General features: G+C 45.5%; 1 protein-coding gene across 10 annotated transcripts in view; it reads right to left on the reverse strand.

Moving 5' to 3' along the window:
* kif1aa (kinesin family member 1Aa) overlaps positions 1-23,368 on the reverse strand; it is a 599,030-nt gene extending 575,662 nt beyond the window's left edge. For 7 of the 10 annotated variants that reach the window (XM_085990737.1, XM_085990745.1, XM_085990743.1 and 4 more), the window contains exon 1: positions 23,197-23,368. The gene's annotated coding sequence lies outside the window, so the exon portion shown is untranslated. The remainder of the gene's footprint in view (positions 1-23,196) is intronic. The other 3 variants (XM_085990746.1, XM_085990741.1, XM_085990739.1) reach the window with 1 other exon arrangement.
* Positions 23,369-25,148: the final 1,780 nt, after the last annotated feature.

The following is a 25,148-nucleotide window of genomic DNA, read 5'->3' on the forward strand; positions in this document are numbered from 1 at the left end:
AGCCACCATCAGTGCCTGAATGGAGTGCCAGTCTAAACTTATCTTTCTGATCCATTCACGTCCCAATAACGGCGGTCCACCATCTTGCAGAATGTAGAGATACAATTTCCGTATTTTCTTGCCGTTGTATTCGACAGGCACCCTTATTTTTCCTCTGGGGTATACTTTTTGCCTCGTATACGTCCTCAAGACAATGGATGTCTCTCTCAAGGGTATGTGTGAGAATAGCCGCTCGTAGTCTCGTCGATTCATGACGGTTAGAGCTGATCCTGTATCCAATTCCATTTTGACTTGGGACCCTGCTATCATGAGGATGACCCAAATGGTTCGGTGATCCTCTTTTGCGATTACGTTGTGAAGTTTGAGACAGCTTAGTCTCTTGTTCCCGGATTCACTATCGCTCATCTGGTCTTCGGAACTACTGTCCGTCATCTTTTGTACTTTCTTGTACGGTTCTTTAGTAGCCTTTTTGTTGTCGTTGGTCTTCTTCCCAGACCTGCAAACTCGTGCAATGTGTCCCATCTTTCCGCATTGCCTGCATATTTTGTCCTTGGACCAGCAGTCGTTCTGGTCATGGTTTGTTCTGCCGCAGCGATAACATTTTGTAAATCCCCGTGTCATTTCGTGGGTGCCGTATTCCTGTGGCTTTTGTTGTATTTCCGCAGCTCCCCTTGCTGCTGCTTCGTACGATACTGCCACGCTGAAAGCCTTATCTAGCGTCAGCTCTTTCTCTGAGAGTAACCTCTTCTGGGTTCCTTCACTCAGGAGTCCACAGACAAATTTGTCCCGTAAGGTATCTGCCAGTCCTGCTCTGAACTGGCAGTGCATTGATAGCTTGCGTAGTTCCGTATGGTAATCAGCATTGCTCTCATTTTTATGCTGATTTCTCCTGTGGAATTTAAATCTTTCTGCTATCAGCAGCAGTGTAGGATTTAGGTGTTCCTGTAGGATAGCAACAATTTCGTTAAAACTCTTCGCCTTCGGTTTGGCTGGAGTAATCAGGTCCCGCAATAGGCCGTACGTTCTTGCGCCCATTAAATTTAGCAATACCAATGCCTTTTTCTCATCGGCTATTTTGTTTGCCTCGCAATATACCTCGACTCTTTCCACATACGTGGTCCAGTCTTCTATTGCATTATCGAAGGCAGTGATATCGCCAGTCTTTGGCATCTTGAAAATCTAAGATGCCGCCTCCCGCGCTTTTCCTTCTGCCCCGCTGAGTTAAGATGGCGCCTCCCGCGCTTTCCTGCCGCTGCTGCTGCTGCCGCCAACGCTGTTGCTGGCGATTATATTTATTTTACTATCCTGTAATGGCGACGCCCTATGGTCTTCGCGCCTCCCCGATCACTGCTGCCAACGCCGCTCTCCGCGGTATTTTTTTTTTCTATCGCGCTTCAATATTTGCTCCGTTAATTGAAGAACTGTTCCCGTCGTGGAGCGGACCCTCTGGGACACTTCCCTCCCTCTTCTTAGGTCCGAACGCTGCCCGGCTTCGAAGCACCGGCCGCGCCCTGTGTGCTCCACCCTCTCTCTCTCTCTTTGCTTCCCGACTCGCTGCTCGGCCCCGTTGCAGAGCCACCCGATCGAGCTCTAGCCCGCCGCAGCCCAGGAAGGATCAGTGCACTACCTGCCACCAGCCCGATTAGCTGGGAAACCACAGACTGGAGAACCAAGCCTGGCTCTCGACAGTCTCTCCTGCAACTTTTCAATTCAATGATTTGGAGGGCGGTAGCCCACGGTCGACGCCCGTTTCTCGAGTTTCTTTGGATTATTTCTTTTTTTCTTTCTTCTGGCTCCGACCTTCAATAACGTCGTCTGAGGTGCTGCCGAGTTGCAGGTAAGTTCGTTTCTTACTCGTCGCCAGTATTATGTCCGTGTATAATTGAGACACGGACTGCAGGAGTTGATTATAACAAGTCTTTACTGAATGGAGACAACCTGAAAACTGAAACTACCGAAGCCTGCTAGGGCCTTTTATACAGGGGTGGTTACTGCCGGTACTGCAGTCTGAGACCAGTTATTCCCTTAAAGGTACATACACAACAGGTGTGAGATAGGACATGGGCTGCAGAATTTTGGATTACCTCAATTTTATGGTCTCTAATGGTTTCTCCTCCCATACTTGCACAGTCTCATCTGGTATTCCTCAGGATTCTACCCTCCGTCCCAGCTTCTTCGTCTATGTGCTGCTCATTGGCAATATCATCCGCAGCTTCCATGTGTACGCCAGCAACAACTTTCTGCCTCCTCGATTGATCCAAAGGCGTTGCTACACTCACCCAACTGCCTGTCTGACAATCAGACTTCAATAAACCAAAGTCTCCACCAGATTGACACCAGAACAACCAAAGCCATCATCCTCAGGCTCCCGTGAGCATCATCGCGAGTTCAGTCACAACTCCACCAATCTCTCTAGCTGCCTCCTCAGACCTCAGAACGCTCAGCCCCAAACTGAGCATCCTGGCGCATCTGCCCGATTCCCCAGAATGCTTTCCTCGATCTCTTTGCCTGCTTCCTTCCCTACCTCTCGCCCACCATTGCCAAACCTTAACCCATGTATTCATCATATTGTGGCTCGACTTCTCTTACATTCTGCTAGCCGCCCTCTTCCTCTCCACCAAATGCAACTCATTCAGAGAACCACAGTCCTTGCCCTACTCTTTACCACTGGTGACTCTTTCTGCACCAGCTACACCACTGTCCTCGTGAAACGCCTCCTTAAATTGCTCCACTCTGCCACCTCCCTTCCTGCTTCAAAAGCCCACTGAAACCCTTCTTTACCATGCCATCACCCCTCTTCCTTAACTTTCTCCCTCCTGCTAGCTGGGCACTGATTTTTCCTCAATATAAGAGGAGCACTATAGAAATGTGAGTAGACTGTAACAGATATAAAAATTGGAAGTGATGTAAAATGGGCTGCCGATTCACGAATTGCACAAAGTAAATTGTCAATTGAGAGAGACAGCAGTGAGGATTACCCATTACACAGAGATGGGCAGCAGTGAGGATTACAAATTAGACAAAGAGAGGAATTAGTGAAGATTACACATTACACCAAGCTGTGCCACAGACTAGCCAAGCAACAGCCTGGCACAGTCATACTCACAGCATCATACCTATCAGTCAACGTCCCAGATTCCTCAATCACCATCCCTGGGTATGTCCTGTCCCACCGGCAGGACAGACCCACCAGGGGTGGCGGCACAGTGGTATACAGCCAGGAAGGAGTGGCCCTGGGAGTCCTCACCACTGACTCTGGACCCCATGAAGACTCATGGCATCAGGTCAAACATGCACAAGGAAACCTCCTGCTGATCACCACCTACCGCCTTCCCTCAGCTGATGAATCAGTACTCCTCCATGTTGAACACCACTTGGAAGAAGCACTGAGAGTAGCAAGGACACAGAATGTACTCTGGGTGAGGGACTTCAATGTCCATCACCAAGAGTGGCTCAGTAGCACCACTACTGACTGAGCTGGCCGAGTCCTAAAGGGCACAGCTGCCAGACTGAGCTTGGGGCAGGTGGTGAGAAAACCAACATGAGGGAAAAACCGACTTGACTTCGTCCTCACCAATTCACCTGTCACAGATGCATCTGTCCATGACAGTATTGGTAGGAATGACCACCACACAGTCCTTGTGGAGACAAAGATGCGTCTTCACACTGAGGACATCCTCCATTGTGTTGTGTGGCAACACCACTGTGCTAAATGGGATAGATTCAGGACAGGTCTAACAGCTCAAAACTGGGCATCCATGAGGCACTGTGGACCATCAGCAGAAACAGAATTGTATTCCACCACAATCTGTAACCTCATGGCCCAGCATATTCCTCACACTACCATTACCATCAAGCCAGGGGACCAACCCTAGTTCAATGAAGAGTGTAGTACAGCATGCCAGGAGAAGCACCAGACATACCTAAAAATGAGGTGCCAACACAGGACTACATGCATGCTAAACAACAGATGTAGCATGCTATAGACAGAGCAAAGCAATCCCACAACCAATGCATCAGATCAAAGCTCTGCAGTCCTGCCACATCCAGCTGTGAATGGTGGTGGACAATTAAACAACTAATGGGAGGAGGAGGCTCCATGAACATCCCCATCCTCAACAATGGCAGAGCCCAGCACACGAGTGCAAAAGACAAGGCTGAAGTGTTCGCAACCATCTTTGGCCAGAGGTGCTGAGCGGATGATCCATCTCGGTCTCCTCCTGAGCTCCCCACCATCACAGATGCTAGTCTTCAGCATAAAAATAAAACAAAAAAGGTGACTCAACCGTGGCTAACAAGGGAAATTAGGGATAGCATAAGATCCAAGGAGAGGACATATAAATTGGCCAGAAAAAGCAATAATCCTGAGGATTGGGAGCAGTTTAGGATTCAACAAAGGAGGACAAAGGGATTAATTAAGAAAGGGAAAATAGAATATGAGAGTAAGCTAGCTTGGAACATAAAAACTGACTGTAAAAGCTTTTAAAGATATGTGAAGAGAAAAAGATTGGTGAAGTCAAGCGTAGGTCCCTTGCAGTCAGAATCAGGGGAATTTATAATGCGAAACAAAGAAATGGCAGACCAACTAAATACATACTTTGGTTCTGTCTTCACAAAGGAGGACACAAATAACCTCCCAGAGACGCCGGGGAACATAGGGTCTGATGAAAGGGTGGAACTGAAAGAAATCAGTATTTGTAGGGAAATGGTGTTAGGAAAATTGATGGGACTGAAGGCCGATAAATCCCCAGGGCCTGATAATCTACATCCCAGGGTACTTAAGGAAGTGGCCCTAGAAATAGTAGATGCATTGCTGGTCATCTTCCAGAACTCGATAGACTCTGGAACAGTACCCATGGATTGGAGGGTAGCTAATGCTACCCCACTATTCAAAAAAGGTGGTAGAGAAAAAGCGGGGAATTATAGACCGGTAAGCTTGACATCGGTAGTGGGGAAAATGCTAGAGTCCATTATAAAAGATGTAATAGCAGAGCACTTGGAAAGCAGTGACAGGATCGGACAAAGTCAACATGGAGTTACAAAAGGTAAATCATGCTTGACTAATCTACTGGAATTTTTTGAGGACGTAACTGGTAAAATAGATAAGGGAGAACCAGTGGATGTGGTGTATTTGGAGTTTCAGAAGGCTTTCGATAAGGTCCCACATAAGAGATTAGCGTGCAAAATTAAGGCACATGGGATTGGGGGCAAGGTATTGACTTGGATAGAGAACTTGTTGGCGGGCAGAAAGCAAAGAGTTGGAATAAATGGGTCATTTTCCGAGTGGCAGGCAGTGGCTAGTGGGGTACCGCAAGGATCGGTCCTAGGACCCCAGCTGTTCACAATATATATATTAATGATCTGGACGAGGGAATTGGATGTAATATCTCCAAATTTGCAGACGACACAAAGCTGGGTGGGAGGGTAAGCTGTGAGGAGGATGTCGTGAAACTCCAGTACAATTTGGACAGGTTGGGTAATTGGGCAGAAACATGGCAAATGCACTATAATGTGGATAAATGTGAGGTTATCCACTTTGGTGGCAAAAACAGGAAGGCAGATTATTATTTGAATGGCAATAGATTGGGAGAAGGGGAAGTGCAAAGAGACCTGGGTGTTCTTGTGCACCAGTCGCTGAAGGTAAGCATGCAGGTGCAACAGGCGGTTAAGAAGGAAAATGGTATGTTGGCCTTTGTAGCAAGAGGGTTCGAGTACAGGAACAAGGATGTCTTGCTGCAGTTGTACAGGGCCTTGATGAGACCGCACCCTGAGTATTGTGTGCAGTTTTGGTCGCCTTACCTGAGGAAGGACGTTCTTGCCATGGAAGGAGTGCAGCGAAGATTCACCAGGCTGATACCTGGGATGGCAGGAATGACGTATGAGGAGAGATTGTGTCGATTGGGCTTATACTCACTGGAGTTTAGAAGATTGAGAGGGGATCTCATCGAAACCTATAAAATTCTGTCAGGCCTGGACAGACTAGATGCAGGATGTTTCTGATGGCCGGGGAGTCCAGAACCAGGGGTCATAGTCTAAGGATAAGGGGTAAGCCATTTAGGACTGAAATGAGGAGGAATTTCTTCACCCAGAGAGTGGTGAACCTGTGGAATTCTCTGCCACAGAGGGCGGTGGAGGCCAGTTCATTAAATATATTCAAGAAAGAGTTGGATATATTTCTTAAGGCTAAAGGGATCAAGGGATATGGGGAGAAGGCAGGGACAGGGTACTGAATTTGGATGATCAGCCATGATCTCATTGAATGGCGGAGCAGACTCGAAGGGCCAAATGGCCTACTCCTGCTCCTATCTTCTATGTTTCTATGTTTCTAATTCACTTCATGTGATATCAAGAAACAGCTGAGCGCACTGGATACAGCAAAGGCTATGGGCCCCGACAAAATCCCGGCTGTCGTGCTGAAGACTTGTGATCCAAAACCAGCGCACCTCTAGCCAAGCCGTTCCAGTACAGCTACAACACTGGCATCCATCCGACAATGTGGAAAACTGCCCAGGTATGCCTTGTGCACAAAAAGCAGGACAAATCCAATTTGGCCAATTACCACACCATCAGTCTACTCTCAATCATCAGCAAAGTGATGGAAGGTATCGTCAACAGTGCTATCAAGTGGCACTTACTCACCAATAACCTGCTCACTGATGCTCAGTTTGGGTTCCACCAGGACCACTCGGCTCCAGACCTCATTACAGCCTTGGTCCAAACATGGACAAAGAGCTGAATTCCAGAGATGAGGTGAGAGTGACTGCCCTTGACATCAAGGCGGCATTTGACTGAGTGTGGCATCAAGGAGCCCTAGTAAAGCTGAAGTCAATGGGAATCAGGGGGAAAACGCTCCACTGGCTGGAGTCATACCTAGCACAAAGGACCGGCAGAGACAGTTCAAGTTAGAAATAATACAGAATTAGGTGGGATCATAGTAAATACAAAGAGGTCTAAGTTAGGTTTGGAGTGCATGTGTGTAATTGCACAAAGTGAGGTTAATAAGGATGGTGAGCTGCGGGCACAAATAGCCATGTGGGAATATGATGTAGCGGCGATAATTGAGACCTAGCTCAAAAAAGGGGAGGATTGGATGTTTAATATTCCTGGGAAATGTTCCCGTTAAGCTGCATGGCCGCAGTGGTCTGGAGGTTCCGTGCAGCCAGCTCACCGGCCTTTAAATGGAAAAACCACGCATGCACGGAAATTTGAATGGGCCGCACAGCCCAAAAAAAATTAGAGGGAATATTGTTCCTAGGCACAAGGTATTCAGGAAAGATAGGGAAGTAAAAAAAGGAGGGGTAGCAGTTTTGATTAAAGAAAATATTACAGTGCTAGGAAGAGAGAATGTCCTTGAGGGGTCAAAGACAGAATCTATTTGTTTGGAGTTGAGAAACAATAAAGGAGCTATTACTCTATTTGATGTATTTTATAGGCCACCAAATAGTGGGAAGGAGGTAGAAGATTTTCAAGGAAATTACTGAGAGGTGCAAGAACTATAGAGTAGTGATAATGGGAGACTTTAACTACCCCAATATTGAATGGGCAGTGATTGTGTTAAGGGCAGAGAAGGGGAGGAATTTCTGAAATGTATTCAGGAGAATTTTCTTGATCAATATGTTTCCTGCCCAACGAGGAAGGAGGCATTGCTGGATCTGGTCCTGGGGAATGAAATGGGTCAAGTGTAGAATGTCACAGTGGGGGACCATCTCGGGAATAGTGATCATAGTATCGTAAGTTTTAGATTAGTTATGGTGAAGGACAAGGAGTAATCCAGAATAAAAATATTTAACTGGAAGAGGGCTAATTTCAGCAAATTGAGAAGAGATCTGGCCCACGTAAATTGGAGTCAAAGGCTGGCAGGCAGAAATGTAATGGAGCAATGGGCAGCCTTTAAAGGGATGGTCCAGGCAGTCCAGGTATATTCCTACAAGGGGGAAAGGGAGGGAAACCAAAGCCAGAGCTCCCTGGATGACGAAGGAGTTAGAAAGTAGGATGAAGCAGAAAAAGGGGGCGTATGACAGATGTCAGCTTGATAATACAAACAAGAATCAGGCTGAATAGAAAAAGTACAGAGGAGAAGTGAAAAAGGAAATAAGAGGGGCAGAGACAATAGGAGAATAGATTGGTGGCTAACATAGAGGGGAATCCAAAGATCTTCTACAGGCATATTAACAGTAAAAGGGTTTTCAGAGGAGCTGTGGGGCAGATTAGGGACCAAAGTGAAGATCTATTGGTAGAGGCAGAAGGCATGGCTGAGGTACTAAATGAATACTTTGCATCGATGTTTACCAAAGAAGAGGACTTTGCCAAAGCTATTGTAAACGAGGAGGTTGACAAGATAATGGATGAGATAAAAATAGATAAAGAGGAGGCACTATAAAGGCTGGCAGTACTTAAAGTGGATAAGTTATCCGGTCCAAATGTGATGCATTCTAGGTTGCTGAGGGAAGTAAGGGTAGAAATTGTGGAGGTGCTGGTCATAATCTTCCAATTCTCCTTAGATACTGGGGTGGTGACAGAGGACTGGAGGATTGCAAATGTTACACCCTTGGTCAAAAAAGGGGAGAAGGATAAACCTGCCAATTAACCAGTCAGTTTAATGTCAGTAGTGGGGAAGTTTTTAGAATCAATAATCCGGGAGAAAATTAACAGCCACCTGGACAAGCATGAACTAATAAAGGAGAGCCAGCATGGATTTGTTAAGGGCAAATCGTGTTTGACTAAGTTGATTGAGTTTTTTGATGAGATAACGGAGAAGGTTGATGAGGGCAGTGCAGTTGATGTTGTGTATATGGACTTTCAAAAGGCATTTGATAAAGTACCACATATTAGGCTTGTTAGCAAATTGGAGCCCATGGGATAAAAGGGGTGGTAGCAGCATGGATACAAAATTGGCTACGGGATGGAAAACAGAGTGTTATGGTGAGTGGCTGTTTTTCACACTGGAGGGAGGTATACAGTGGGTGCTCCCCAGGGTTCAGTACTAAGACAACTGCTGTTTTTGATATACATTAATGACTTGGACTTGGGGATATAGGGCACAATTTTGAAATTTGCAGATGACATGAAACTTAGAAGTGTAGTAAAGAGTGAGGAAAATAGTAATAGGCTTCAAGAGGACAAAGAATGGGTGGATATGTGGCAGATGAAATTCAATGCAGTAAAGTGTGAGGTGATACATTTTGGTAGGAAGAATGAGAAGAAACAATACAAGCTAAATGATACAATTTTACATGAACAGAGAGACCTGGGGGAGTTTGTGCACAAATCTTTGACAGTGGCAGGACAGGTTGACAAAGCAGTTACTAAAGCATATGGGATCCTGGGCTTTATAAATAGAGGCATAGAGTACAAAGCAAGGAGGTTATGCTAAACCAATATAAAACACTAGTTCGGCCCCAGCTCCAATTCTGGGCACCGCACTTTGGGAAGGACGTGGATAGGAAGTGGGAAGGAAGGCTCTGGATAGGGTAGAGAAGAGATTTGCTAGAATGGCTCCAGGGATGAGGGATAGACTGGAGAAGCTGGGTTGTTCTCCTTCGAGCAGAAAAGGCTACAAGATTTGAGAGAGGTGTTTAAAATCATGAAGGGTTTAGATAGAGTACATAAAGAGAAACCGTTTCCAATGGCTGAAGGCTCGATAACCAGAGGGCACAGATTTAAGGTGATTGGCAAAAGAACCAGAGACAACTTGAGGGGAAACCTTCTTATGCAACAAATGGTTAGGATTTGGAATGCACTGCCTGATAGGGTGGTGGATACAGATTCAATAGCAAACTTTAAAAGTGAATTGGATAAATACTTGAAGGAGAAAAAAACTGCAGGCATATGGGGAAAGAGCGGGGGAGTGGGACTAACTGGATTGCTCTTCAAAAGAGCCGCAGCCTCGATGGGCTGAATGGTCTCCATCTGTGCTGTACTGTTCTATGATTCTATGAAAGGAAGATAGCTGTTGTTGGCGGCCAATCATCTCAGCCCCAGGACATCGCTGCAGGAGTTCTGACCATCTTCAGCTGCTTCATCAATGACCTTCCTTCCATCATATGGTCAGAAGTAGGGATGTTTGCTGACGTTTACACAGTGTTCAGTTCCATTAGCAATTCGTCAGATAATGAAGCAGTCCGTGCCCGCATGCAGCAAGACCAGGACAACATCCAGGTTTGGGCTGATAAGTGGCAAGTATCATTTGCGCCACAAAAGTACCAGGCAATGACCATCTCCAACAAGAGGGAGTCTAACCACCTCGCCTTGACATTCAATGGCATTACCATTGTGAAATCCTCTACCATCAACACCCTGAGGGTCACCATTGACCAAAAACTTAACTGGACCAGCTACACGCATACAGTGGCTACAAGAGCAGGGCAGAGGCTAGGTATTCTGCAGCGAGTGTTTCACCTCCTGACTCCCCAGAGCCTTTCCACCATCTACAAGGCACAAGTAAAGAATGTAATGGAATACTCTTCACTTGCCTGGATGAGTGCAGCTCCAACACTAAACAAGCTTGACACCATCCAAGACAAAGCAGCCCGCTTGATCGGCACCCCATCCATCACCTTAAACATTCACTCCCTCCACCACCGGCGTACCGTGGCTGCAGTGTGTACCATCTACAAGATGGACTGCAGCAACTCGCCAAGGCTTCTTCAATAGCAACCCCCAAACCCACAACCTCTACCACCTAGAAGGACAAGAGCAGCAGGCACATGGGAATACCACCACCTCCAAGTTCTTCTCCAAGTCACACACCATCCTGACTTGGAAATATATCGCTGTTCCTTCATCGTCGCTGGGTCAAAATCCTGGAACTCCCTCCCTAACAGCACTGTGGGAGTACCTTCACCACACGGACTGCAGTAGTTCAAGAAGGCGGCTCACCACCACCTTCTCAAGGGCAATTAGGAATGGGCAATAAATGCTGGCCTTGCCAGCGACACCCACATGAATAAATTTAAAAAAAACAGAGAGGGGCAGCCGTGAGGATTACACATTACACACAGAAAGGGGCAGCAGTGAGGGTTGCCCATTACATGAAGAGAGAGACAGTAGTGACAATTACCCATTACACAAAGCAGTGCAGGTTACCAATTAGGCAGCGAGAGAGGCAGTAGTGAGGATTACCCATTACACACAGAGAGGATGTAATGGCAGCAGTGAGGATTACATGGCAAAACAAAACCATTATGTTTGACAAGGATTGTGCAAAGGCAAATTCAATTGAAATAGAAGACATTCTACACACAAGTTATTGAAATCACAGGAGAACAGGGAAAAGTATTGCATGCAATCGAGGGTGATAAAAACATCCATAAGATTCACCAAGTGATCTCTGGAATAGAAGATGGTGTGTAATTGCGGCAGTAATAGCAAAAGCTTTTTAAGCTAGGTCAGAGGTTAGAAGACCATTAAGGACCGTATAGGGCCACTAAAGGATACTGTAAGACAGCTTCCAACTGATTCTCAGGTTATGGCAGAGCTGCTAAGTGACTATTTTGCATCAGTCTATACTCCTGTAGATGATGGTTAGAAATATAGAAACATAGAAGATAGGAGCAGGAGTAGGCCATTCGGCCCCTCGAGCCTGTTCCGCCATTTAATGAGATCATGGCTGAGCATTCAAATTCAGTACCCTGTCCCTGCCTTCTCCCCATATCCCTTGATCCCGTTAGCCTTAAGAAATATATCTAACTCCTTCTTGAATATATTTAATAATTGGCCTCAACTGCCTTCTGTGGTAGAGAATTCCACAGGTTCACCACTCTCTGGGTGAAGAAATTCCTCCTCATCTCCGTCCTAAATGGCTTACCCCTTATCCTTAGACTGTGACCCCTGGTTCTGGACTCCCCCACCATCGGGAACATCCTTCCTGCATCTATTCTGTCTAGTCCTGTTAGAATTTTATAAGTTTCAATGAGGTCCCCTCGCATTCTTCTAAACTCTAACGAATATAAGTCTAATCGACCTAATCTCTCTTCATATATGTCATTCCTGCCATCCCAGGTATCAATCTGGTGAATCTTCGCTGTACTCCCTCCATGGCAAGAACATCATTCCTCAGATAAGGCGACCAAAACTGCACACAATACTCAAGGTATGGTCTCACCAAGGCACTGTACAACTGCAGCAAGACATCCTTGCTCCTGTACTCGAATCCTCTCGCTATGAATGCCAACATACCATTTACCTTCTTGACCGCCTGCTGCAGCTGCATGCTTACCTTCAGCGACTGGTGCACAAGGACACCCAGGTCTCGTTGCACTTCCCCTTTTCGCAATCTATTGCCGTTCAGATAATAATCTGCCTTCCTGTTTTTGTCACCAAAGTGGATAACCTCGCATTTATCCACATTATACTGCATCTGCCGTGCATCTGCCCAATCACCCAACCTGTCCAAATCATACTGGAGTTTCTCTGCATCCTCCTCACAGCACACACGCCCACCCAGCTTTGTGTCGTCTTGAAACTTGGAGATATTACATCTAGTTCCCTCGACTAGATCATTAATATATATTGTGAATAGCTAAGGTCCTAGCACCGATCCCTGCGGTACCCCACTAGTCACTGCCTGCCACTCGGAAAAAGACCCATTTATTCCAACTCTTTGCTTCCTGTCTGTCAACCAGTTCTGTATCCAAGTCAGTACCTTACCCCCAATCCCATGTGCTTTAACTTTGCACGCCAATCTCTTATGCGGGACCTTATCGAAAGCCTTCTGAAAGTGCAAATACACCACATCCACTGGTTCTCCCTTATCTATTCTACCAGTTACATCCTCACAAAATTCCAGTAGATTAGTCAAGCACGATTTACCTTTTGTAAATCCATGTTGACTTTGTCCGATCCTGTCACTGTTTTCCAAGTGCTCTGCTATTACATCTTTTATAATGGACTCTAGCATTTTCCCCACTACTGATGTCAGGCTTACTGGTCTATAATTCCCTGTTTTCTCTCTACCACCTTTTTTAAATAGTGGGGTTACATTAGCTACCCTCCAATCAATGGGAACTATTCCAGAGCCTGTAGAATTTTGGAATTGACCAGCAATGCATCTACTATTTCCAGGGCTACTTCCTTAAGTACCCTAGGATGTAGATTAACAGGCCCTGGGTATTGATCGGCCTTCAATACCATCAATTTCCCTAACGCCATTTCCCTACAAATACTGATTTCATTCAATTCCTCCCTCTCATTAGACCCTATGTTCCCCAACATCTCTGGAAGGTTATTTGTGTCCTCATTTGTGAAGACAAAACCAAAGTATGTATTTAATTGGTCTGCCATTTCTTTGTTCCCCATTATAAATTCCCCTGATTCTGACTGCAAGGGACCTATGCTTGATTTCACCAATCTTTTTCTCTTCACATATCTATAAAAGCTTTTACAGTCAGTTTTTATGTTTCTTGCAAGCTTGCTCTCATATTCTATTTTCCCCCTCTTAATTAATCTCTTTGTACTCCTTTGCTGAATCCTAAACTGCTCCCAATCCTCAGGTTTGCTGCTTTTTCTGGCCAATTTATATGTTCTCTCATTGGATCTTATGCTATCCCTAATTTCCCTTGTTAGCCACGGTTGAGTCACCTTTTTTCTTTTATTTTTATGCCAAACAGGGATGAACAAATTCTGTAGTTCATCCATGCGATCTTTAAATGTTTGCCATTGCCTATCCACCATCAACCCTTTAAGTAGCGTTCCCCAATCCATCCTAGCCAACTCGCACCTCATACCATCGTAGTTTCCTTTATTTAAATTCAGGACACTAGTCTCTGAGTCAATTACTTCACACTCCATCTTAATGAAGAATTCTATCATATTATGATCGCTTTTCCCCAAGGGGCCTCACACAACAACATTGCTAATTAATCCTTTCTCATTACATAATACCCAGTCTAAGATGGCCTGATCTCTAGTTGGTTCCTCGACATATTGGTCCAGGAAACCATCTCTAGGAATTCCTCCTCCACAGTATTGTTACTAATTTGTTTAGCCCAATCTATATGTAGATTAATTAAAGTCACCCATGATAACTGCTGTGCCCTTATTGCATGCACCTCTAATTTCCTGTTTAATGCCATCCCCAACATCAGCATTACTGTTTGGGGGTCTGTATACAACTCCCACTAACATTTTCTGCCCCTTCATATTTCTCAGCTCTACCCATACAGATTCCACATCATCAGAGCTAATATCCTTCCTTACCATTGTGTTAATCTCCTCTTTAACCAGCAATGCTACCCCACCTCCTTTTCCTTTTTGCCTGTCCTTCCTGCATATTGAATACCCCTGGTTGTTGATTTCCCAACCTTGGTCACCCTGGAGCCATGTCTCCATAATTCCAATTACATCATATCCGTTTACATCTATTTGTGCAGCTAATTCATCCACCTTATTAGGAATGCTCCTCACATTAAGACACAAAGCCTTCAGGCTTGTTTTTTTAATGCTCTTAGTCCTTTCCTTTTAGAATTATTATTATTTACTGTAGCTCTGTTTGATTTACACCCTTGATTTCTCTGCCTTCCACTTTTGCTTTTCTCCTTCCTGTGTTTTGTTTCTATCCTTGCTTCCCTTTCCTCTTTTTCCCTGCATAGGTTCCCAACCCCCTGCCATTTTAGTTTTAAACCCTCCCCAACAGCACTAGCAAACACTCCCCCTAGGGCATCGGTCCCAGTCCCGCCCAGGTGCAAACCATCCAGTTTGTACTGGTCCCACCTCCCCCAGAACCGGTTCCAATGTCCCAAGAATTTGAATCCCTCCCCCTTGCACCATTCCTCTAGCCACATATTCATCTGAAATATCCTTCAATTTCTACACTGACTAGCACGTGGCACTGGTAGCAATCCTGAGATTACTACCTTTTGAGGTCCTATTTTTTAATTTACCTCCAGATAGGGCGTGCTCTGTATTGAATAGCAATATTAATATTAAAAATAGATAGTAATGTCATCTTGGATAGATTAGGCAAGCTCAAAATTAATAGGGCTCCAGGTCGGAGTAATATACATCCAAGGGTGATTAAAGAGATGGGACAGGTACTCTGTGAGCCCCTTGCCCGTATCTTCAATAGTTAAATAGAGTCAGGGATGTTTCCCTTAGACTGGCAGCTAGCTCATATAGTTCCTATTTTCAAAAAAAGGGGGCAAATCAGAGCCAGGTAATTACAGGCCTATTAGCCTAACATTGATTATTGGGAAGATGCTAGACGTGATCGTAAGAGATGCTCTTTATGATCTCCCTCAGAAAGGGAAGGGCCATTAGAAATTCACAACATGGCTTTTGATAAACTAGGTTGTGCCGTACAAGTATTTTGAGGAGGTCAGTAGGGTAGTGGATGAGGGAAATCTGGTAGATAATGTCTTCCTGGACTTTCAGAAAGCCTTTGATAAGGTACCTCACACTAGTATACTTCACAAGACAGAATCTTGTGGTATCAGTAGGAATTTGAAATGCTTGATTAGAAATTGGCTCCAATCTCGCAGTCAGAATGTTGGAGTTAATGGATGTGGTTTAGCCTGGAGACATGTTACTAGTGGTACCTCCCAGGGATCGGTCCTAGACCCACTGCTCTTCACAGTCTTTATTAATGACCTAGACAGTGGTGTTGGGAATATTGTAAATAGGTTTGCAGAGGACACCAAGATCTGTGCAAGCGTTAAGAAAGTCGAGGAGTGCAATCAAATCCAAAAAGATTTAGAAGTGCTACAGTAGTGGGCCACAGAATGGCAAATGAATACACGTATCATTTGCAGGGAACAATACTGGAAGAGGGTGAGAGCGAAAAAGATCTTGGTGTTATTGTGCACAGATCACTAAAGCTTCATGACCAAAGTAGCGAAAGTGTAGCTAAAGCTAACAGGGTCGTCTTCTTTTCGTGTCTTCTTGCTGTTTCCTTTGGGGAACAGTGTGAAGTAGTGGGAGGATTCGCAGGCCGATTAACAGTCTGACTGGCTGCGTTAATGCTCCTTCCAAGGCCATAACCATCTTTACACCAGCCAATAGGATGGTTAGACCTGTACAGCGAGAGGGTTTTATGAGCTCCCACAATCCATATGATGAGGCGGGGGGGGGAGGCCACCCACACCCACCAGACACAAGTATCCCACTGGATGTCAACCCAGAATTCAACACCGGAGCTCCGACTCCACTCACCAGGACTGTCTGGCCCTGCACCTTCTGGCCCAGAGGCAGGAATGCTACCACTGCACCAAAGGCTCACTCCAGCTATCAGGGTATTGGTTCTATTAATACAATCCATTCAGTATAAATCAAAGGACACCATTTTGAAACTATACAGGTTGCTGGCCAGACCGCATCTGGAATCCAGTGCCTAGTTTTGGTCTCCTCACATAATGGTTGATAGTGGCCTTGATTCCTAGCTAAAGACTACTCAGATAGGCTCAGGACCCTTGGTGTATTTACTTTAGGGCAGCTTCCCTTTTGGAGGTGAAAGTGTTTAGTCCTGATACCTGGTCATCATGGTGTGGGGCAGGCTTGATGGACCAGTTTCCTGCTCATCAATTTCATATGTTCATATTACCCATTACACATGGAGAGGCAGCAGTGAGGATTGTCCATTACACATGGAGAGGCAGCAGTGAGGATTGTCCATTACACACAAAGTGCAGCACCTTCCACCTTCTGAAGGAGAACTAGGGATAGGAAATAAATGCCGGCCTTGCCAGCAACACCCACATCCCAAGAATGAATACTTTTTTTTAAAAGGATTTATGATGCTAACTAATGCAGGGACAACTTCACTAGTATATACCACAGGATGCACCTTCCCTGCTATTGGATTACATAGTATTACATAGAGTTTACAACACTGAAACAGGCCATTCAGCCCAACAGTTCTATGCCGGTGTTTATGCTCCACATGAGCCTCCTCCCACCCTTCTTCATCTAACCCTCTCAACATATCCTTTTATTCCTTTCTCCCTCATGTGCTTATCTAGATTCCCCTTAAATGCATCTATGCTAACCACCTCAACTACTCCTTGTGGTAGTGAGTTCCACATTCTCACCACTCTCTGATAAAGAACTTTCTTCTGAATTCCCTATTGGATTTATTAGTAACTATCTTATATTTATGGCCCCTGGTTCTGGTCTCGCCCACGAGTGGGCTGGTCTTCTCTGTCTACCCAATCAAACCTTTTCATAATACTAAAGACCGCTATCAGGTCGCCCCTCAGTGAGAAAAGAGCCCCATCCTGTTCAATCTTTCCTGATCGATATAATCTCTCAGTTCTAGTACATCTTTGTTGCACCTTCTCCTTTGTATAATATGGAGACCAACTGTTCACAGTATTCCAAGTGTGGTCTAACCAAGGTTCTATACCTTGTTGTGCGAGGCCCCTTGGGGCGGAGCGAGCATAATATGATCGAATTCTTCATTAAGATGGAGAGTGAAGTAGTTCACTCAGAGACTAGGGTCCTGAAATTAAATAAAGGAAACTACGATGGTATGAGGCACGAGTTGGGTAGGATTGATTGGGGAATGTTACTCAAAGGGTTGACGGTGGATAGGCAATGGCAAACATTTAAAGATCGCATGGATGAACTACAGAATTTGTTCATCCCTGTTTGGCATAAAAATAAAACAAAAAAGGTGACTCAACCGTGGCTAACAAGGGAAATTTGGGATAGCATAAGTTCCAAGGAGAGGACATATAAATTGGCCAGAAAAAGCAGTAAACCTGACGATTGGGAGCAGTTTAGGATTCAGCAAAGGAGGACAAAGAGATTAATTAAGAGGGGGAAAATAGAGTATGAGAGTAAGCTTGCTGGGAACATAAAAACTGACTGTAAAAGCTTCTATAGATATGTGAAGAGAAAAAGATTGGTGAAGTCAAGCGTAGGTTCCTTGCAGTCAGAATCAGGGGCATTTATAATGGGGAACAAAGCAATGGCAGACCAATTAAATACATATTTTGGTTCTGTCTTCACAAAGGAGGACACAAATAACCTCCCAGAGATGTCGGGGAACATAGGGTCTAATGAGAGGGAGGAACTGAATTAAATCAGTATTTGTAGGGAAATGGTGTTAGGGAAATTGACAGGATTGAAGGCCGATAAATCCCCAGGGCCTGATAATCTACATCCTAGGATACTTAAGGAAATGGCCCTAGAAATAATAGATGCATTGCTGGTCATCTTCCAAAATTCTATAGACTCTGGAACAGTTCCCATGGATTGGAGGGTAGCTAATGTTACCCCACTATTCAAAAAAGGTGGTAGAGAGAAAACGGGGAATTATAGACCAGTAAGCCTGACATCGGTAGTGGGGAAAATACTAGAGTCCATCATAAAAGATGTAATTGCAGAGCACTTGGAAAACAGTGACAGGATCGGACAAAGTCAACATGGATTTACAAAAGGTAAATCGTGCTTGACTAATCTACTGGAATTTTTTGAGGATGTAACTGGTAGAATAGATAAGGGAGAACCAGTGGATGTGGTGTATTTGCACTTTCAGAAGGCTTTCGAAAAGGTCCCTCATAAGAGATTAGCATATAAAGTTAAGGCATATGGGATTGGGGGTAAGGTACTGACTTGGGTAGAGAACTGGTTGGCAGACAGGAAGCAAAGAGTTGGAATAAACGGGTCTTTTTCCAAGTGGCAGGCAGTGACTAGTGGGGTACCGCAGGGATCGGTTCTAGGACCCCAGATATTCACAATATATATTAATGATCTAGACGAGGGAACTAGATGTAATATATCCAAGTTTGCAGGCGACACAAAGCTGGGTAGGCATGTGTGCTGTGAGGAGGATGCCGAGAAACTCCAGTATGATTTGGACAGGTTGGGTGATTGGGCAGATGCAGTCTAATGTGGATAAATGCGAGGTTATCCACTTTGGTGGCAAAATCAGGAAGGCAGATTATTATCTGAATGGCAATAGATTGGGAGAAGGGGAAGTGCAACAAGACCTGGGTTTCCTTGTGCACCAGTCACTGAAGGTAAGCATGCAGGTGCAGCAGGCGGTTAAGAAGGCAAATGGTATGTTGGCCTTCGTAGCAAGAGGGTTCGAGTACAGGAACAAGGATGTCTTGCTGCAGTTGTACAGGGTCTTGGTGAGACCACACCTTGAGTATTGTGTGTAGTTTTGGTCACCTGATCTGAGGAAGGATGTTCTTGCCATGGAGGGAGTGCAGCAAAGATTCACCAGATTGATAACTGGGATGGCAGGAATGACGTATGAGGAGTGATTGGGTTGATTGGGCTTATACTCGCTGGAGTTTAGAAGAGTGAGAGGGGATCTCATTGAAACTTATAAAATTCTAACAGGACTAGACAGACTAGATGCAGGAAGGATGTTCCCGATGGTGCGGGCGTCCAGAACCAGGGGTCACAGTCTAAGGATAAGGGGTAAGCCATTTAGGACTGAGATGAGGAGGAATTTCTTCATCCAGAGAGTGGTGAACCTGTGGAATTCTCTACCACAGAAGGCAATTGAGGCCAATTTATTAAATATATTCAAGAAGGAGGTATATTTCTTAAGGCTAAAGGGATCAAGGGATATGGGGAGAAGGCAGGGAAAGGGTACTGAGTTTGGATGATCAGCCATGATCTCATTGAATGGCGGAGTAGGCTCAAGGGGCCGAATGGCCTACTCCTGCTCCTATCTTCTATGCTTCTATGTTTATACAGGTTTAACTTCTCTACTTTTCAATTCTATCCCTCTAGAAATGAACCCCCAGTGCTTGTTTTTTTTTTTATGGCCTTGTTAACCTGCGTCGCTACTTTTAATGATTTGGCTATCTGTACCAGTATCCCTCTGCTCCTCTATCCCATTTAGAATTATTTTCCTTTATTTCCCTGGCACAGTAGGAAGCATCAGCTCTGATTACTCCTGCAGAAGTACCATCTGGAGAGGTGCATTACTGAGCTGTACAAACCAGCAAGGCCCTGGCAAATTCCATTCCCAGTCCATGCTGAGTGCACTGGTCTGAGTGGGGGTGGGTGTAGAATGCAATAATTGGCCTCGGTGCCCTGGGTGAGAGAGGAGAACAAGTAACCAAGTCAGGCCTGTAGTTGCGGATTGCTGTCTTGTGACTCCTGTTGGAAAGTGCATGTGTGCGTGGAGTTGGGCGAGGACAGGATTGGCCTTGGTGGCGATGGTCAAATAGCTTGCCGACTCTTGCTGCCGAGCCTCACACCTGAGGAATGGTCACCGGGTGAGGGTAACAGAGAGCAGACACTGCTCTTGGAGCTGTACCTCATCACGAGTCTCCTGGGGGGCGGGTAGAAAAGTGTTGCAAAGACAACAGCCAAAACAGAGCTGCTTTCATCAGAATCCCCTCCAGTGAAAATGTAAGCCCCTCTCAAAAGGGCTGGACTCTTCTTCAGTCACGCAGACCCCTTACCCATCGGGGCACAGATCTTTGTTGCCAGGGATGACGTTGGATCTTGTCATGCCCACTCATGGCATTCCTCATTTCCTACACAGGAAAATGGCAGAATACCAACATCAAAGCTTTCAACTGTTAAACTCGGTCCCTTATTACCAAGATCAGAAAACAGATGAGGCGGGGACTGTGACTATTTAATATCTTCCTCCCCTGTTATTATCCATTAGCAATTACCATATGAGAAGGTAAACAAATGGCAGTGAGTTAAAGTCTGCGATCCAAGTTCGTAGGTTGACGGATATAAAGCCTGTGACTCACTGCCCCGGCACCTATTATTACAGATTAAATATCATGTCCCAAATACCAGATGGAGAATTTCCTCAAAATTAGCTGCAGATTATTATTTTCCTATAAAGCTGCAGTGGTGATGTCACAATTACATATCAACGACAGCGCTGACAGACATTCCAGCACAACAACAACCCCTGCTTAAAATGAAAACAGTAAATGTCACTGCAGAACACACTCACACACACCACACAGATACCATGAAGCCAGCTGAAGGCTATAAATTAATCTCCAAACTCAGATGTTTAGATACCATTCAAGCTCTGCTTTCTCAGCTGATGATGCCAGCTCAGCCTCTCGATTAGGTTACCGCCTTGTAACTCTGTCCCCAGTACCCATTATTCTCCCTGAATGTGACGTTGAACCAGTACAATGCAGACATCAAAAAGCAGGATCATTTTTTGCATGAAGATAAAAATACAAATGACCATTTCAACAGAAAGAATACAGGCAATTTAGGATTAATTTGGTATGTTTTACAAAGCAGAGTCGTTCCTTGCCTGCGGATTCTGATGCAAGCGGCAGCCTAAGCTGCATGCCCAGAGACATGAATCCACCTGCTTCACATCCGCTCCTGGTATTTGGGTCTGCACGCTCATTCACACTGGCACCTGTACCACTTTGTTCTATTAGTATTTGATTAAATAGACTGATTGTGTCGCGGGAATCACACAAAAGTGGAAAAAGCTGTTTGTAGGTAACAGTCATGTTATTTGGTTCAGGTATGTCCTAAAGCATGCAGGCCACCTGCCATTAAACTTATCTGCATCTGCTAGATAAAAATGCGCAGATTCCTGAAACCCTGGGACAGAGGCAGGAGTCCTGCATCACACAGACGATAATTTCTTTTTAAAAAAAGCATTGCGTAGAGGGAGGGGGAGAGCGCCACTAAGAAAGAGGTCCCTCGATGATATCCCATTAATAACAAACCTCCTTAACCCATTAGCAGATGACGAACAAAGCTGGATCTGCATTGCCTCCCATCCCTGGGAATAAAGACAGAACCTGCTGGCAGAGGTTATATGGAAATAAGATAACTCGATCTGGCGGCCATTTTAGATACTTGTTTTTCTTTTTAAAAAGTCACTATTTAATGTAACACAATACCAGCAGAATACCTGTGCACAGATAAGCTTCAAAATGGCCATCTATAAAGAAACTGGGCAGGAATTTTAATAAGGAAACTCCTCTCACTGATTTTTTTTCATGATGTGTTTGCCGTAAAAGCTACATATCCTCTCTGGAGCAGAAATAAGCCTGAAAATCATTAATTACAGATGACTTTGGATCAGCACTGACTGATCTGGGCTGAAAATGCCATTACACCATTGCAATTCACTCCCATTATAATCCAAGTTTAAAAGCTAGTCGTTGCCGCCGGTAATGTGATTCAGCACCATTATATGTGAATCCGCACTGGAAAGGCAGACTGTTTTTCTCAGCCAGTGCTATCATGGGGTAAGATTTGTTCACTGCCTGCAGCTGCGATGTGTCTGCTGATGGATGTAGCTCAGGGCCAGCATGCCTGGCTTTGTCCCCGGCTATGTCTGGGTGGGTGGATACCGGCACATTGATGGAGGTGAATGGAAACACACTGCACCTGCTCTGGGATCATCTCCTGAGACAGAGGTAGACACACCCGCACGCAAACACACACACAGACACGCATGCACACACACACAGACACCCACACAGACACGCACGCACACACACACAGACACCCACACACAGACACCCACACAGACATGCACGCACACACACACACAGACACCCACACACAGACATGCACGCACCCACACACAGACGCACACACACATACAGAAACACACATATACGCAGACACACATACATACAGACATGCACGCAGACCCACAAATATATATACAGCCACGCACACACACAGAAAGACAGGCACATAGACACACACACACAAAGGGTGATAGAGAAAAGGGGGGAGGAAAAAAGAAAACAAGAGAAACCAGATATATGAGGGAGGGGAGAAATCAGTCACTCCTCTCTGACTCCCTCTTTCTTTCCCCTCTCTTTCACTTACAGCTACTGATATGGGTGGAGACCGTGCAGGAAATTTCTCACAGCGATTCACCGCAACAAAGAGCAGGGAATTCGCAACCAGCCCGCTGGCCTGCGGATACTGTCGAGTGAAAGCAATCCCACCACACGCTCCATAAAATCTGTAACATCTTCCTCTCTCACACTGTGCAGTCTAAAGATTAGGATTTATCCAAACCCTGAAATGGGAATGGAGATTACAATTCAAAAAATACAGAAAGATGACAATGAGCTGGAACTGGCCGAAGGAATTCAGCAGAATGAAAGGATCATGAACAGGCACACACAGTACACAGACTGCATTGAAATCGCAGGACTGCGGCAGATAAGCGGCTGGAATAAACTAACCTGGGACTGAGGGCATTTAGGGAGCTGCCTGTTGAAACAAGGGCTGGGGGACGGGATGAGGGTGTCAGTGTCTGGTCCCTACCTGCAGTGGGAGGCTGGCTGCTGGGATCAGCTCTCACTCCATGCCCGGCGCTGCGCTCTTGCTGCTGCTGGTGCTGGTGGTGCTGAAGCTGATGTTGGTGCTGCCGCTGCTCGCTGCTGACTGGCTGCTGCCGGGTGAGGAGGCTGCTCCTGGTGCCGTGGGTGGGGGACGGAGGAGCTCAGTAGTCTCTGACCTCACTGCGCTCTCCTCCCTCCGTCCGCACTCACGTGTGCGGCTGCGGAATGATTCACTGCGACACCGGTTTGACCAGGGCCAGAACCCGGGCCAGACCCGAGACAGTTGCGGATGAACCCAGGGCAATGAGGGACGGATCCAGGATTGCCAAGGACAGACCCGGGATAATTGGGGACTGCCTCGGAATAAGCAAGGGCAGACCTGGGATAACCAGGGACAGACCCCAGGCTATTCAGAGATAGATCCAGTCTATCCAGACTAATATGATCAGGAACAGACCAGGATAACCAGGGATGCAGAATAGCTAGGGACAGATTCCACAATAACCAGGGACTTAGCTGGGGATAACCAAAGACAGAGCTGGGAATCCAAGGAAAGATGTGGGATAACCAAAGACAAAGTTAGGATAACCAGAGAAAATCCTGGATAACTGGATGGACCCAGGGATAACTAGAAACAGACCTGAGATAACCAGAAATAGACCCAGGATAAATAATCAGAAATGCAGGGATAGCCAGACACCTGGTGATAACTTACAACTTGAAGTTAACCAGCTACCTGGTAACAATCTAGCAACCTGGCACACTACGACCTGGTTTTGTCAGCACTAACCAGCAACTCGGAGCTAACCAGACAATCACTGACCTGAAGAGTAGCACCAACCACTGACCTGGTTCTAGACAAAACTGGCAACCAAACCCTCAATGAAATATTTAGCATTAGCTATCAATCCAGAACATGAATAGTCAGCAGGGTAAGGGGAACCAAGGGGAGATAGAGAAGCTGGTCCTGCCCAACAGGTACAATGTACTTGCTGCCTGTAGGGACAAGGATGCAGGCTGCCAGAATGCTAACTATGGCACCATGGAGCAGGAGGCAGTCCAAGGGGAGGCAGGAGGTAGAGCAGAGTAAGAACATAAGAAATAGGAGCAGGAGTAGGCTATTTGACCCTTCGAGCCTGCTCCGCCATTCAATCAGATCATGGCTGACCTTCTACCTCAACTCCACTTTCCTGCACTATCCCCATATCCCTTGATTCCCTTAATATCCAAAAATCTATCGATCTCTGTCTTCAATATACTCAACGGCTGAGCCTCCACAGCCCTCTGGGGTAGAGAATTCCAAAGTTTCACCACACTCTGAGTGAAGAAATTTCTTCCCATCTCAGTCCTAAATGGCTGACCCCTTATTCTGAAACTGTGACTCCTGGATCTAGACTCCCCAGCCAGGGGAAACATCCTCCCTGCATCTACCCTGTCAAGCCCTGTAAGAATTTTGTGTGTTTCAATTAGATCACCTCTCATTCTTCTAAACTCTAGCGAATATAGGCCTAGTCTACTCAATCTCTCTTCATAGGACAATCCCCCCATCCCAGGAACCAGTCTGGTAAACCTTCATTGCACTCCCTCTATGGAAAGTATATCCTTCCTTAGGTAAGGAGACCAAAACTGTACACAATACTCCAGGTGTGGTCTCACCAGGGCTCTATATAACTGCAGCAAGACATCTTTACTCTCATACTCAAATCCTCTTGTAATAAAGGCCAACATACCATCTGCTTTCCTGATTGCTTGCTGTATCTGCATGTTAACTTTCAGTAATTCGTGTGCAAGGACACCCAGGTCCCGTGAACACCAACATTTCCCAACCTCTCACCATTTAAAAAATACTCTGCTTTTCTATTTTTCCAACCAAAGTGGATAACTTCACATTTCTCCACATTATATTCCATTTGACATGTTTTTGCCCGCTCACTT

The sequence above is a fragment of the Somniosus microcephalus genome, chromosome 6 (assembly GCF_052327205.1).
Source record: "Somniosus microcephalus isolate GS21.2 chromosome 6, FLI_Smic_1.0, whole genome shotgun sequence".
In the NCBI taxonomy this organism is placed as follows: Eukaryota; Metazoa; Chordata; class Chondrichthyes; order Squaliformes; family Somniosidae; genus Somniosus; species Somniosus microcephalus.